The sequence below is a fragment of the Vespa crabro genome, chromosome 13 (genome assembly GCF_910589235.1).
Source record: "Vespa crabro chromosome 13, iyVesCrab1.2, whole genome shotgun sequence".
Taxonomy (NCBI): Eukaryota; Metazoa; Arthropoda; class Insecta; order Hymenoptera; family Vespidae; genus Vespa; species Vespa crabro.
The window spans coordinates 3,220,018-3,228,416 of NC_060967.1; positions in this window are offsets into that span (position 1 = coordinate 3,220,018).

The following is an 8,399-nucleotide window of genomic DNA, read 5'->3' on the forward strand; positions in this document are numbered from 1 at the left end:
TTTCGATTGACTTGTGCGATTATGAATTAAGTTTAAAAGGATTTCGTTAAATTATTAAAACGTAGTAAGTGAAACTTAGTAACTTTGAGATTAATTTCTATTATATTTTTATATAATTTATATTCATATATATTTATAATAATAGATATAATTAATACGTTAAATAAAAATAAAGATTTAATGTCAAAAATATGACAATGATTTATCTTGTAATTCTTTTTTTTTATCTACAAAAAGTTACATGATTATTATCGATTTATGCAAAATTATTTCATTACTCAACGTATTCTTTTGTAATATTAAAACGATATAATTAATATATAGAAAATTTTAAAATTAAAATTTAAAATTAAAACTAAAATTAATTATAAGATTTATTAATAAGACGTAATTTTTATACAATAAAATCCAAAGATCAAATCTTCATATATAGAAAAAACTACTCTTGAAATATTACGTTGAAAGAGGATATTATGAAAGAGGGAAGAGAAAAAAAACAACAAGGCCGAAACATATCGTTAAACTTCGATCTGATCTAACCTTCAATCTATTATGACCTAGTAAGTGACTAAGGAACGATCTAAAGGGAGAAACCAAAGTCAAGAAACCAAAACAATACTCATATCTCTGTTATGCGATTGACATACGATGGACCTTTATCTAAATAGTATCTTTCAGTCAACGTAACAGGCAACAACTTGTCGGCGACCAAAAGTCAAAATGTTTCTTTGAAAGATTAGAATACGTGAAAAGTGGCACTTAGGTATGTACGTCTTTTTTTCTCCCGATTCTAGATTTTATAATTATAATTAATAAAGACGTATGTTTTTGATCTTTCAAATATTATAAAAGATATCTTCAAGAACGTTTAGGTAAAATTAAATAATTATCGTTCGTATTTATCAAATCTCTTTTTCTTTTTCTTTATGAAATTTTTTGATAATACAGTAAGATTAAACAATTTTTCGCCGTATTACGCAGTGAACTTTTTGTAGCAAGTGCTGCCATCGGTTAAATCTTTGAGATTCATCAAACAGACCGGAAAATTTGTAGGCTGCATAACTCGACGTAGGCGAGCACATGTGTACGAATATATATTCAAGAGTATATGCCAGTACATTTTCTTTCTCTCTTTTCCTAGTCATATATATATATATATATATATATATATATACATATATACATATGTATACAAATATATATATATATATATACATGTGTGTGTCTGTATCTGTGTATGTATATGTGTGTGCATGTGTCTCTGTTCATATGTACATTCATATGCCGTCTTTGAAATAAGGCAAATATCTTATTTTAACGTGAACGACATTACAGTGATCTTGTCAAATCACTGACTTTACTGATCGAGGTCATCTGTTCCTCCTTCGTGTCTTCCCCTCTTTCTCTCTCCCTCCCTCTCCCTCTCTCTCTCTCTCTCTCTCTCTCTTTCTCTTTCTTTACCACTGTCATCATATTGTTTCTCCTCCTATTCCTCATTTTCTTTAAGATCTCAAAAATTAACTTCATTGACGATTGTTACGATGAAGAAAAATAAAAGATTAATAATAAGTAAATATCTACAAATAATAACGAAGTTTTGAATTGGACAATAATTGGTAAATTTAGATCTCTTAATATATTATATTTGAATAAAATAAAAATATAATATAATATTGTTTCGGGAAAATGAAAAAGACATTAAAAAATGATTTATTTATTGATCAATCTAATGGTTAAATACGTAGATAATATAATAGATAATATATGAAATAGCATAGAAAGTAAATAATGATATTAGAATAGTGACAAAAAATTTTTATGATACGAAATATTGTGAGGATGACAAGTACGACGACGACGACGAATGCTAAAAGGAGGATGAATGCGGTCGTTGAGGAGGGTCAGGGCCCGCGCCCACATCGCAAACGATATTTTCAGGTCGTGCAGTAGGCATATAAATGTTTGGCGTTGCTAGTCGTTGAAACGTGGTTACAGGTCACTCACCGAATATGAGTGAACCACTAGCCATGTCTTCTTCCGAACTCAGTTGGCTTCCCGATTAGCCAGAATCACTCGACTTTTCATTTGGTATAGTCTGTTCTTTCAAACTATGAAAGAAAAATAATTTATATATTTCTCATTTTATTCTAATTAATTTAGAAAAATATTTTCCCATTGAAAGATACAAAAGAATTTTATTTAAAAATATGTATATACTTGAAATATCATCAAAAATCAATGTTACAATTATTTATTTTTTTTTGACATTAACGAAGTTCCCAAAGGAAATTAATGTTCATTTACTTTATTTTATTACAAATTTTTGTTTTTTCTTTCTTTCTTTTTTCCTATATCGAATGAAGAAAAAGAAGAAGAAGAAGAAAAAGAATCTTTTCGTTCGATCGAACGAACACAAGCGAGTACGATGACACAACGCACACGTGGAAGATCGGAGACGTTGCTTGAATAAGCGGAAAGTGGGTTAAAATGTCTGAATGGATGTACTGAAAATACAAGTAGTTCAAGGCACGTAATATTACTTTCGAGATAAAGCAGTGTAAAGTCGGTGGTGTTGCCATTAATGATTCGTGTATACATATATGCATGTTATATATATATATATATATTATATATATATATATATATATATATATATATATTTGCTCTATTTGGCAGTTACACACGGATGCGTTCGTGTTATATATCAGGGTTTATTCGACTCGCTCGAAAAGTAAGAGGTCGATGCCGCTTCCGTTAAATTATTAAAATGTACGTTCTGGCTTTAATCGTATTTTCGTAATGTAAAAGTCAGTGTAACGGCACGAACGGATAGGTACTCTAGCGAATCTAGAACACGTCCGTTCTTTAAACACAAATGTCTAAATAGCGACCTGATTTTCGTTTGTTTTTTTTTTCAAAATTTTTTCAATGTATCTATGTAAAAAGAATTTTTATTCACTTTGTGTATATATATATATATATATATATATATATGTATGTATATATGAATGCATATATGCAATGTTTGCAATATTTCAAATGAGACATTAGGAGAGGAAGTTTCGTTATTATCAATGAGAACTTCCATTGAAAAAAAAAAATTCTATTTCAGTTCCATAGGAAGACTATTTTTTTTTTTTTTTTTTTTTTTCCTTTTTTTTGAACGTTATTATAGCATTCTCACGTACGAAGCGTTTCAATTCCGACACGAGTTATACGGTGAACTGGAGGAATGAAAAAAATTACAAAATAAAAAAAAAATTAAAATAAAAAAAAAACTAAAGAAGGAATGAGATTCAACCGCGTGCAAACCACTCATCGCCGACCATACTTAACGATAAAAGTGTACCGCGTCAATGACCTTGCGTACATGCGTACGGGCTAAAAGTGCAGGCGGCGAATAAAATGCCCTCGACTATATCAAAAGCATTCAATTTTACAATGGTTACAGAAATTGTTTGGGTTAAAGAAAAGTATTTACGGAACGAGCTTCTTATATTTATGGAATGTATGTGAATTTATTTATGAAGTATTTTGAATCTATGGATTTATTTATGATTAACAGTGAAATTAGAATTTTATTAGTTTTATCGTAAAGTTTTGCGTGTCTTATTTAATAGATTTTATTTATTGAATTTACTTTTAAATTCATAAAACATTCCGTGTAAATTTACTTGAAAACTTTGTATTTGACATTTCTCAGACTTGAAATAATTTTAATGTCTTATTGTCAATCACATTTAAAGACGATTACATACTTTCAGTTTTTTTAGAGGAATCATTTTATGTATGGTTTAATTATTATTCAATTAGATTTATTCTCATGAATGAAAATTCAATATATTATAGAATTGAAGATCCATTCAAAATGAACAGAACTTTTCGATAAATCTAATGAAATATAAAATGAAAAATACTACATGAACTTTAAATATCGCCTATAACCTTTGGCTACTTCGAAACGAATTCAGTCGCCTTACTCGTCACTTTTAAATCGGCATTTCGGGCTCGACCTCGTCTCGGGTGTTAATAAGCTCTTGGCTTCTTCCATGGCGAGCAAAGTTAATCGGATTCGGCGAGGCTTAGTGACGAAACTTTGCGGAAGAAAAAAAAGTCAAATGCGAAAGGCAGTACTAGCATATAATCAGCGATGGTTCCTTCGATCGTTGCAAAAAAATGTCTCACTTAATATTTATGATATGTACCCCATGAACAACATTCGACTTTTTATTGAAAATGAAGAGCTTGCATTCTTGCATTCTATTTTTTCTCTTTTTTATTTTATTTTATTTTTTATTATTCTTCTTTTTATTATTATAGCATGCATCCTAATAACGTAGATTTTATATATTCTCTCTTTTTATTTATTTATTTTTTTTTTTTTTTTTTCATTAAAAATTTTAAATCATTCCATGTTGAAATAAGGATCTTCTTTTATGTTTGGTGTTTCATGTATGAAAAGAGTACTCTTATGGATTTCGAGAGTCATTCATGTGGGTACTTTTATGTATTTTTTAATTCGCTTCGAACGGGATATACAAATCGTTGGAATATAAGTATATTAAAAGTTTTCAAACGATTATCGATTTATAAATATACCATGAATAATGAAGTATAAAATCGTTTCTTGTATAGTTATTTTATTTGAAAAATCTTTTTATTTTTCGTTAATAGTTAAGGACACTTAAAAATGATTTTTAAAACAATTTCAATTACTAAGTGAATCATTAAAGAAGTATTGAAATTCGTTTGGTTTGCATAATTATTTTATTTATCATCGGTAATTAATTAATATTAATTTTGAAAATATAAATAAAAATTTGAACGAATCATTATTATTGTTCAAGAAGTTGGTCACTTGTATGATTAAATAAAAGAAAAGTAAGAGTAATAAATAAGAACGAACTTACAAATAATGGATTACTTAGAGAGAAACACGTATAGATCTAGACGAGTCGTCTAAGTAAAATTGGAATGGCAGGAAAACTTGCACCCTTAAAAAAAAAAGAAGAAAAAAGAAAAAACGAGTGGAAGGTTTCGTAGGAAAAGGGTTGAGGGCAGAGAAGCGTGTAATTTTGTCGTGGACTGTACACCGAGCTTTGGGACAATAGCTTCGCCGTGGTGGCACGCAATCCGAACGCAACCGCGTGCTTAGTGAGGAAGGTTAGGATCGAGCATGCGCCTGAAAATATTTTGTCCATGCGACGCGACTTTGTCCGCCTCTGTTGAGAGGCCTAACGGAGTTTTTTGGGGTAGGTCCTGGAAACTCTCAGCTCGTCGAAACGCACAGCCCTTCGAGAAAGGTTCGAGAAAGGGAGAAAGTCTCTGTCTCGACTTTAGAAACATTACAAAATATTTACTTCGTTTAAAAATAAGTTTTACTTATTAAATTATATAGAAATTTTTATTTAATTATTTATATTTTAAACGGGGTTGTTATATATGAATATCGTTTTATTAATAATTGTACAAAATGATAAAACTGTAGAAATTTTGATTAGAAATGGTTATAAAAATAAAAAATTTAACAACATATATTTATAAATTAATTCAATAATTATAAAAAAAAAAGGTCAAACTAGAAATTTCTTTGATTGGGAAATATTAAAAAGATAAAAAATATATAACGAGACATTTAAGAATCAATCCAATAATTTTTGGATCTCTTCGTCTCATTTTTTTCTTAAGAAAATTGCAATATTGGTCAACATTTTGAAGAAAATCTTTCAAAATTTCTTTATTCTTTCATCGAGAACATTTCAAAACGATATATAGAATGAGTATTATTTCCGAAACAGTGATATTCGGTATTTCGGCCGATCGAGATCGATCGAGCTCGTGCATCGTTTACAACAGTTGTTTCTTTTCGATTGAAAAAACGATCGAGGGGAGTTAAAAAAAAAAGAGAGAAGGAGGGAGTGGGAGATTTTTTCAAGTAGCGATACACAGAACTCGCGAGGGTGCGTGCGTGAATGGCCGCACGGCCGACTCGGTCATTCGCCCTCGAAATCCGACATGAAAATTAAAGAGAGGGGCTCTCTCGCAGTAAAGAGAAAGAGAGAGAGAGAGAGAAAAAGAGAATCGAACAATGCCACAGCGGTTTTGTCTGCCATTGGGACGAAACGACGTATGCGGAAGGAAAAGTCTTTTTTAACGTGGATCGATAAAACATAGGGAAAAAAGGGTATATACTATATAATCTTCAGAGAGGGGAAACTCAAACACTCTTCAGAAATCTAACGGAATTTTTACTCATGACATTTTCGAAGAGTATCCTAATCAAACTCGTCATTGATACGTTTTATATTTCTTTTTTTCACTTGCTTGTAATTATACTTATTTCCTTTTTTATTTATAAATTTTTAATATTCATTAATTAAATATATATAATACTAAATTCTTTTGTAAATTAGATTTCATTTTTCTATTTCATTAACTATATTAAAATATTCTTAAATTATGGTAGTCATATTACGAAATATATTAGGTGGATTGGAAAGTAATGTCGCTTTCTTAAATTCAAACGAATCAATTTTTAACAAGTTTTTATTTTTAATCACAATCAAATATCGTCATGCGCAGAAACGACATTACTTTCCGGTCCCTTTAATACATACATGTGTATACCTTGAATTCATTTTAACAATTAAAGTGACATATATTATAGTATAATTATAATATAGATTTCAAATAAAATAATTTTTTTAATACACGAAGAAAGAAAGAATGTTATACAAGATTAGTATAAATTTGAACATTTACATATTTATTTATTTTTCCATCCTTTCGATATATTATATATTATATATATATATATATATTTTATATATAGGTCGTCTACATTTTAACGACGAAACTGACTGAAAAGTTCTCATTTTTTTATATCGATGTAGATATTCTTTTTTCAGTTCGTTGTTGCTAACGTCGTCGTTGCACGCGATATATTATAACAACATCGATTGATCGTTGCAAGCATGTGTTGAGTAGGTTAGAAAAATCGCAAGACATTCTCTCGTTTACCGATCATCGACAACGCGTGAGACGCAACTGGACACGTTTAACATAAGAGAGAAAGAGAAAGAAAAAGAGAGAGAGAGAGAGAGAGAGAGAGGCATAGAAGAGAGGTTTCTCTCACACATAAAACGCGGCCGTTATCGATCCACGTTTTTCCAGCGTATGATAACTCGTTGCGGAACGTTGATCGAAGAGCACAAAGTACACAATTACGAGCGCCCGCCCGCAGCACGGTTGGTGCCCTTTCAAAGGATAAAAAGTAGCGAAAGAGTAAGAGAGAAAGAGAGAAAGAGATAGAGAGTTGGTAGAGAAAAGAGGGAGTAAAAAAAGGTTGGCGCAGAGTTTCGCCTTTTCGTCGCGTTTAATTTCTTCCCTCAGCTTCGAATCGCTTCGAAAAAGCTTGCTTTTTTCTCTTTTTCTTTTTTCTTTTTTTTTCTGTAGATATCTTTTCTATCTATTTCTCTTTCTTTCTCTCACTTGAACTCTTGGCCGTATAACGGCTCCATCGGGGGATGGATATATTAGCCTGACGTTTCCCTGCTGATATGACTTTAATATCGAGACGCGATGCTCGTTGCTGAGTACCCGTGGGGTACCAAAAGAATACAATGAAAGTATTTCGTTACGTTAGTACCTATGTATATGACGATATTAAAGTTATATGTATATATATATAAGAAGAAAAAAGATAAAAAAAAAAAGAAGAAAAATGTACAAAGAGAATATGAGTGACTTGGGATTGACAATTTTATTTAGGGGTTGGAAAGGAAAATATAAAAGAAAACGCTTGGAAGGTAGTGAAAATTGAAAAGATCCTCGTATTACGACGAATCGAGGATCCATAGATCATTTGAAAAGATGGCAAAAGAAGTCAGGAAATGGAGAAAATATTTGCGCATCGCTGGACGGAAGGTAGAAAATGAGGAAAATGCGTGGGTTCCGGAAACGTGTGCGGGATACGCTAAACGCTTATGAAGTCGTAGTGTATTGTACGGTACGCTAATTTCTGGATCACGCAAAGCCGACGCGTGCTCGTAACGGAGAAGAAAGACTTATTTAATTTCGCTCGACTACTACTCCAGTTCTCTTCGTGCCTCGTTGAATTTACTCCTACTCGACTAATAATCTACCACCAAAGAATTCATTCATTATTATTCGAGTAGGTTTTCCTTTTCTTATTTTCTGTTTTTCTTCTTTTTTTCTTTTTTTTTTTTTTCTTTTTATTTTTTTTCTTTTTCGTCTTGAACCTACTTTACAATCAAAAAGTTCATTTATATACGAATTTATGTATTTATATATTTATTTACTATAAGTAATTATTTATTATATCCAATTAATTTTATTTTATGTAATAATTAATTATTACATGTAATAAGAATGATAAA